Below are 8111 nucleotides of genomic sequence, written 5' to 3'. Positions count from 1 at the left end.
TGATTATGAGACTTGGAAAAATACCTGCACTTCTGAATTTTACTATAATGAATCATTTTCTGTTTCTGAAGGGGTGCGTGAGTGGGAATCATCAGTAAATTTGGTCAGAGTTTAGGGAAGTTTCACATTTATCTTACAAATTGTTTGGGTTTATATATGCTATTGCAAATGAGAATGATTTAAGTTTTGTAAAGTGTGCATGGAAATCTTCATCATGGAAATAGCAGTTTACATTACAGCTAAGAACACTGAAATGGAACCAGAGCTAAAAATATTGCTGAAAACAATACCATCATCTTTTCAAACAAGTTTTGTAGGGATGATACTATGAAATATCTTTTTTTTTTTTTTTAATCCCAAACAGCTGCTGTTTCCAAGTGTAGGGATTTCTCTAGGTGTCTACATGCTACTGCTGCAGTATCCCCTAGCCTCTTGTGCCAGTTTTGTTTTCTCTAGTGTAGAACAGAAGTGCTCCTTGGTACTGAAATGTTAAAAAAAAAATTTAAAAAATGTTAACAGAAAGATGAAATGTTTTGAAGTGGATTGGTAAAATTTAACTCTATGCTATCTAAAAGGCATTTGATCATTGTCCTGTGCTAACTTGAGCATTTCAATTTTGTCTTCCCTGCATGGAGAAATGTAGAAGGAGTAGAGGGTTAAAAGCAGAAAAGGATGGATTGAGACTTTGCCTTTAGAGAGATGGCTGGGAAAACCAGTTGATACTTATTTCCTTCCCTCTCCCTCTTTCTGTCCAATTCCTTTTGATCATCAAGGACAACTAAATATGTAAAAAAAATGAAAAATCATAAAAATGTAGCTTGGTCTATCCGAGATTGTATGAGGTACGGTTTTTTACAATGATACTATTTACAGATGAGATGTAGTGTGTGTGAGCTCTCAAATTAACATTGATGGTCTGTATAGAGTGAGCATGGGTAAATGTTCTGCTGGTTCTAAAGCTACTACCGTTTGTCTTTCTGTTTCTGTAATATTCATTCTACCTTCACTGAACATTAGTAAAAGTGACTTTCCTCCCATGCACCCCCCTTCTCCTTTCTTAAAATTTCAGTTGCTGAAGGGCATGGTAAAGACTGTGATGTTTTACTTTTGTTGCTTCGCAGTTTGATGATGATGATGATGACCACAGTGATGTGTGGAATTTATTTTCACAGCATTTCATGAACAGTGACACTCTCATTTGTTAATGTATCTTCACTCTCATTTGTTAACGTATCTCATTATTGCAGTGTTATTATTTTGCATAATTGTTCTATCTAATTTATTCAAGGGGTCTGACATGTTATGGTCTTTTAAGAATGTGCCTCTAGGACTTGAGGTTGTTGCCATATGGTGAGATAGTGCTGCATGACAACCTTTCAGCGACTGACGAATTCAACAGTGAAATAAATATGATAATTGTAAGTGTTCAGTGAAGTCCTACGCTTACCACTTAGACTTGTCTTTTTCCTCTTGATGCCAAGACAACCACTGCTTGCAAACAAGCCAGGCTGAAACGGGTGTTCAGGTATTGCATCAGATATGTTAGAAATGTGCTGATGGTTTTTGGTTGTCTTTGTATATGTAACTTCATTTTCAAGTGAGAGTTCACTTTGACTTCAGAAGTCTCTAGGGAAAGTTCTTGCACTGAGATTTATAACTGTGCAACACTTATACATAACTGTATGTATAACCTGGAGTCCTCAGCACATGGATCTGTTAAGAGTGAGTCCTAAGGACAGCCACGAAGATGATCGAAAGGCTCAAGCACCTCCCATACGAGGACAGACTGAGAGTTGGGCTTGTTTAGCCTAGAGAAGAGAAGGTTCCAAGGAGACCTTGTAGGAGCCTTCCAGTACTTAAAGGGGGCCCACAGGAGAGATGGGGAGGGGGTCTTTAATCAGGGAGTGCAGTGATAGGACAAGGGGTAATGATTTTAAGCTGAAAAGAGAGAGAGCTAGATTAGATACTGGGAAGAAATTTTTTCCTGTGAGGATGGTACAGTTGGACTCGATGATCTCAAAGGTCTTTTCCAACCAACTGATTCTATGAGGTGTGGAACAGGTTACCCAGAAAAGTCATCGATGCCCCATCTTTAGAAGTTTTCAAAGCCAGGTTGGATGGAGCTTTGAGTAACCTGATCAAGTGGAAGGTGGCAGGGATGTTGGAACTGGATGATCTTTAAGGACTCTTTCAACCCAAACCATTGTATGATTCTACAATTCTATGATTCTAACAGTGACTTATATAAAAATGCAGGTTTACTACAGGATTAGCATGAGTAGGAATGAGAAATTTGAGATGATCAGTGTTACACTGAACAAAACAAAATCATTCCAGTTTAGACCTGGGTACTAAGAAAATCAGACCATTCAGATGGAACTGAAGTGTAGGCTTTTCAGCAGCAAAACTGTAAGGAATTCTTTAACTATAGCTTAAATATGTAACATGCTTTCTGTCAAGTTCCTTTTTTGTCATCAATGACTTACCCACCAGGTTTGCATCTCTGGTTAACAATTGAAGCAATCCAATCAATCAAGTTTTGTTGCCTTTCTTCATTGCCCCCTCACAGTAAGTACTTGATTACAAGAGGTTTTCACTTACTGAATTGCCAGAGACTCATTGAGTAGAATGCATAACATTTGGATGGTGAAGTCTCCTACCTAGCATGGTAGCTCTTCACACTCTTCAGGGTATTTTTAAACTGAAGAGGCCTTCTCCCAGGAAGACTATATCTGAATCTCTGGAAGAACATAGGCCTCGAAATGGGGAACTTAATTTTTTTGTAAGGTACATCTTAAACTTCCCATAGATGTTACAGCTCATTTTATCAACAGCCTTGATAAAATAATTCTTCAACTTCCCTTTTTTTTCTCTTTCTGACATCATGTTTATTTCAATTAAAGTTATAGCTGGTGGAAGAGTAATTGACTCTAAAGCATGGGTGTGGATCGTGGGTTATTAGCAGGAGGTTGAGAGTAAAGTTTAAGATGAATGTGAGTGCTTTGCAGTTCAGCTAAGACACTCACGTATGTCAACTATTTTGCATGAAAATGTAACTTCTAAGTGTTAAAATGGTTTTGTCCATGAAATAAAATGCACCCAAGTAACATTACACATGAGAGCTCTAGAATGTGGGGATCTTTATTCTCATCTTGGTTAAAAAGCAATAAGTGATCAAGTCTCCACTCCTCAGTGCTGTGGATTTGGAAGATGTGAGGACAAATTACTTAAAAAGAGAGCAGCTGAGAGAGAGGAAAATAAAGGAATAGATATGCCTATAAAATCATTATCGATAAATAGAGTGTAAGCTTTTCTGGTCAGAGTTCTGGTTATATTCTTTCTTATCTGCTAGCACATGCTGTTTGCATCTTTGCAGGTGATTTATGGTTTGTCTGCTGCATGAATGCTGAAGTTGGTAATTCAGACATTACCATGATTTTTCTCCAAGTAAATTTGCATTGGTGTGGCCATAACTGGGCTTTATAATTGTATAAAGAGCCTCATATGTAATTTTTTTACATTTTTTCTAGGAATAGGGATCTGTAGGCCTATACTTGTTTGTTTTGGTTTTTTTCCTTTTGGTTTTCAAATTTATCACTTCTTTTAACCTTTGGTGTGTTTCACGTTCTTTAACTTCGAAGTGTAATTGCGACAATGCAGCTGCTTAATAGATTAATACATCTAGTATTTTCCCCCTAAGAGCAGTATTTCTTCTTTACGTCTAAAACTGGATCGTGCTGCTGCTGTCCCCAACAGACATATTGGCCATACACCTGAGTACATGTTTACTCACTTGGTAATCTTAATTTATGTTCTGAATATATCAAAACTGGATTGTATTTCACACATTTTTTTTGTGCTTGAATTTTAGTGCAGAAGACGTGAGGAGGGATGCTATCACATGCCTCTGCTGCACTGAGCTTTCAAATTCAGGCTGAGTCTTTGTATCCCACCGCTGCATGTCTGGAATATTAGATGTATAGTACTTCAGAGACCAGCTCCAGGGCAACATATAAAGATAGCACAGATTTAGGAGAGGAATTGATTTTGTAGCAGGGGTTACTTGTTGCTGCTCTGTGCCCGTTCCTGCAGGCGTGGCCTTTATTTTCCATGCTGGTAGTGACTTCAGCTACTTTGACTGCAGCAGAACACCACTCATCCCATCTCTCACTTTCCAGGCAGGTGGGAGGTGAGTAATGTTTCATTCTTGCTCCATCTGAAGGGTTCCTCTTTCCCTTCCCGTGCCACCTTGGCCTTTTAGAAAGATTTCCATCTATTAAACTTTCCCTTCTCTGTTGGAAGAACTAAATCTCTTCGAATATTTCCAGGCTGGTGATCTAATTTGACAGCTCATCGGTGATGTCTATTCCACTTCAAAGAGGCAGGTAGCCTCGGGCTAGCCAGCTGCATTGTGGATTCTGCAGATTTGGCTTGCTGTTCCTGCTGGGTGTCATCTGTCTTCTGAGTCTCGCAGTGGATAATTTTTGTCCTCCCTAGCATCATCTGCCTGAGCAGTTTCTGCCTGGCAGGCCTGTCCATCCAGGTTGAGCATCAAATACAGTAGCTGCGCAGCTAATCTGACAAGGCACTTCTCCAAACAGCACAGCCCCAGGCCTGCTTTGGCCAGCATTGCCATGGCAGCCTACAAACTTCCAGCCATCATGACCATGGCTTCGGTCTCCCATCACGGCTGCAGCCCATGGACTTATTCTGTTGGCGCAAAGTCTGTCCATTGCCTTGCCCTCTTAAGGGCCGTCACCCCGATTCCTTCCGTCTTGGCAGATGTCTGCCTCAACAGGTTTGGGTTTCCCTGCCTGTTGCCGGCATTTGACTCGGACACCGCCACTTGGATGAAGCAATCCTTTAGTGGATTATCATCGCTAGACAGCCTGTGGGGGAAATGACAGGACTCGGCACGTTCTTCTTAAGATTTTACAATTCAGAGTGCTGCTAATGCTAATAGGAAGTGGCAGGGTGATCCCTAAAAGAGAAAGCGGGTTCCATTGCATGGGAAAAGTGACAGAGGTTGTTTAGCCCATCTTCCAAAAAAATACATGATGACTACATATGTTGATTTTCATGCTCCAAGCCATAGCTATTTCCATATTTTTGTGACTGGATGACTACTTCCTACGAACTGACAGGTTAGGAGCTCTGCAAGTATTGTCTTTTTATATACTTCACCTCTAAGTCCTCCTAAATTCTTCTAAATATGTTTTAAGACTACTTGATGAGCAGTGAGAGTAAGGGGCCGGGGGGGGGCAGGGAAGCAGGCATAAATGCGGCAAATAAAGCGTATTCTTTTTTCAAACAAAGAGGAGAAATGGTTTCAGGACAGTACTCGTAGAAACCAATGTATTTATCTGTCACAGGATTTGCCCTTGTAGTTCAGTAATTCTAAACCTGACATTCATGATGTGAATATGCTTTCCTAGAAATGCAGTAGTTAGAAACCCTCTTAACTACAGGATTTCCTCCTTAGCAAATAAAAAGATAGCTAGAGCATAGGGCTTAGAGGGGAAAATAACTTGTCTGAGAGACTAGGAAAGGATGACAGCTAGACTGGGAAGGGATAAAATTAAAAGCTGAACAATTCTACCCCTACATATTAGTGATCATCAAGCCAGCTGGAGTATCCTCCAGATATTATTAATATTTAAGCATTAATGTAATTTATGGGGGATTGTCAAATTCTTGCATGCTTTGGATCCAAGTGGAAAAATGTAAATACTAATCTATAGGTTACAAGAGATCATTCCTGGGGGAGGTGCCGGGGAGAGGAGCAATATAAGTGAAAAGGAACAGTAGTACTGCCTATTTAATAATGTTTACAGAAGACATAACAGTGAAGGAGTGAAAAACTGTTTTAGATTATATATTTATGCTGAATTTAATAATAACTTAGTTGAAATATTCAACACTTCCCAGTATAAGATTCATTTTATTATTTAAGCAAATTTTAACCATATTTTGAGGGAGATTTTTTTCAACAAAACAAATTGACTCGTTTTCAAGGCTGTGTTTAGAAGTTTATATGTATTGTCCACAAAAAGAATTATTTCACTGAGTGGTTTCTGAGCTTTGATGATGAAACACAGAATTTAATAATAGAAATTTTTGTGTCCATTTTAATAGCTTCATGCAGTAAAAAAAGCCCTTTTATCTTTTTTTTTTTTCCTCAGCCAGGCAATCTCTCCTACTTATAAAAGCTATGCAGAGTAGAACATGGGCAGAACTGATTTCTAATAAGGAAATACATACTACTCCTGTTTTCTACCAATTGTAATTGTTGCAGCTAAACAGATTCCTTTCAGGTATTCCAGGTCAGGGCACTGTAGGTTGCAGCAGACTAATTTGCATTCCAGTTCTTCCATTATTGACTGTATAGAGATACTATGCAGTGTGGCATGGACTGCAGGGAACAAAGACCAAACTATAGATATAACCTAAACGAGGACCAAGCTGTTCTGAAAGTTATTGAGTACACACGAGAAAAAAAAAAAAAAAGAAAAAAAAAAACAAAAAACAACCAACAAAACCTGAAGTTGATGTGCTTTAATCTATTTGGGGGGGGGGGGGGGTGTATATTACAAATATTCTGACACTCTCAAATGGTTTTAAAAAATTCTATAGGGGTTTATGTCTTTTTTGCCCTTTTTTATAGAATCAGAGAAGGGTTTGAGTTGGAGGGGACCTTAAAGATCATCTACTTCCAACCCCTCTGCCATGGGCAGGGACACCTCCTAGTAGATCAGGCTGCCCAAGGCCCCATCCAGCCTGGCCTTGAACACTTCCAGGGATGGGGCAGCCACAACTTCCCTGGGCAACCTGTGCCAGTGCCTCACCACTGTCATCATGAAGAAATTTGTCCTTATATCAAGTCTAAATCTGCCCCTCTCCAGTTCATACCCATTGCCCCTGGTCCTATCACTACCAGCCTTTGTAAACAGTCCCTCCCCAGCTTTCTTGTAGCCCCTTCAAGCACTGGAAGGTCGCTATAAGGTCTCCATGAAGCCTTCTCTTCTCCAGGCTGAACAAGCCCAACTCTCTCAGCCTGTCCTCATATGGAAGGTGCTCTATCCCTCTGATCATCCTTGTAGCCCTCCTCTGGACCCGTTCCAACAGCTCCATATCCTTATGCTGGGGATTCCAGAACTGAACACAATACTCCAGATGAGGTCTAACAAGAGAGGAATAAAGGGCAGAATCACCTCCCTTGACCTGCTGGCTGCACTTCTTTTGATGCAGCCCTGAATACAGTTGGCCTCTGGGCTGCGAGCACACATTGCTGTCTCCTGTTGAGCTTCACATCAACCAGCACCCCCAAATAGATGACTGCTTCTACTTTTCTTAGACCACAAGTTCAACAGCTTGCTATTCACGTTCACTGTATCCAAAAGCAAACAGATTTATTTAAATTTGATTCCTCCCTTCTCTGCTCTCGTGAGACACCAGCTGGAGTACCATGTTCAGTTCTGGAGTCCTCGGCACAGGAAGGATGTGGATCTGTTAGAACAGGTCCAGAGAACGGACATGAAGATGATCACAGGGCTGAATCAAGGATCCTCTGATACAAGGACAGGCTGAGAGAGTTGGGAGTCATTCAGCCTAGAGAAGGCTCCAGGGGCACCTTAGAGGAGCCTTCCAGGGCGTAAGGAGGCCTTCAGGAAAGCTGGGGGGGGAGGGGGGCTCTTCATCAGGGACTACAGTGATAGGATGAGGGGTAATGGGTTTAAGCTGAGAAGGGGGCGATTTAGACATTAGGAAGAAATGTTTTCCTGTGAGGGTGGTGAGGCACTGGCAGAGGTTCCCAGCGAAGCTGTGGATGCCTCATGCCTGGAGGTGTTCAAGGCCAGGTGGGATGTCCCTGCCCATGGCAGGGGGTGGAGCTGGGTACCCTGTAAAGGTCCTTTCCAACCCAAACTTTTCTGCGATTCTATAAACGCTTGTCTGCTCTCCTAAAACACAAACCAGCGAACACGAGAGCCCTTTTCCGGCGAGGTTTTTCATTTGGCTTGGGTGGTTTGGTTTCCCTTAAGAAGCGCCCGGGCCGGCCGGCGCGCGTCGATGGCGTCACACGGCGGCGCCGGGCCGGAAGTCGGTCTGGCGAG

Source organism: Cuculus canorus, chromosome 2 (genome assembly GCF_017976375.1).
Source record: "Cuculus canorus isolate bCucCan1 chromosome 2, bCucCan1.pri, whole genome shotgun sequence".
NCBI classification, from domain to species: domain Eukaryota; kingdom Metazoa; phylum Chordata; class Aves; order Cuculiformes; family Cuculidae; genus Cuculus; species Cuculus canorus.
The sequence above is the reverse complement of the archived record's forward strand: the minus strand, read 5'-3'. Positions refer to the sequence as shown.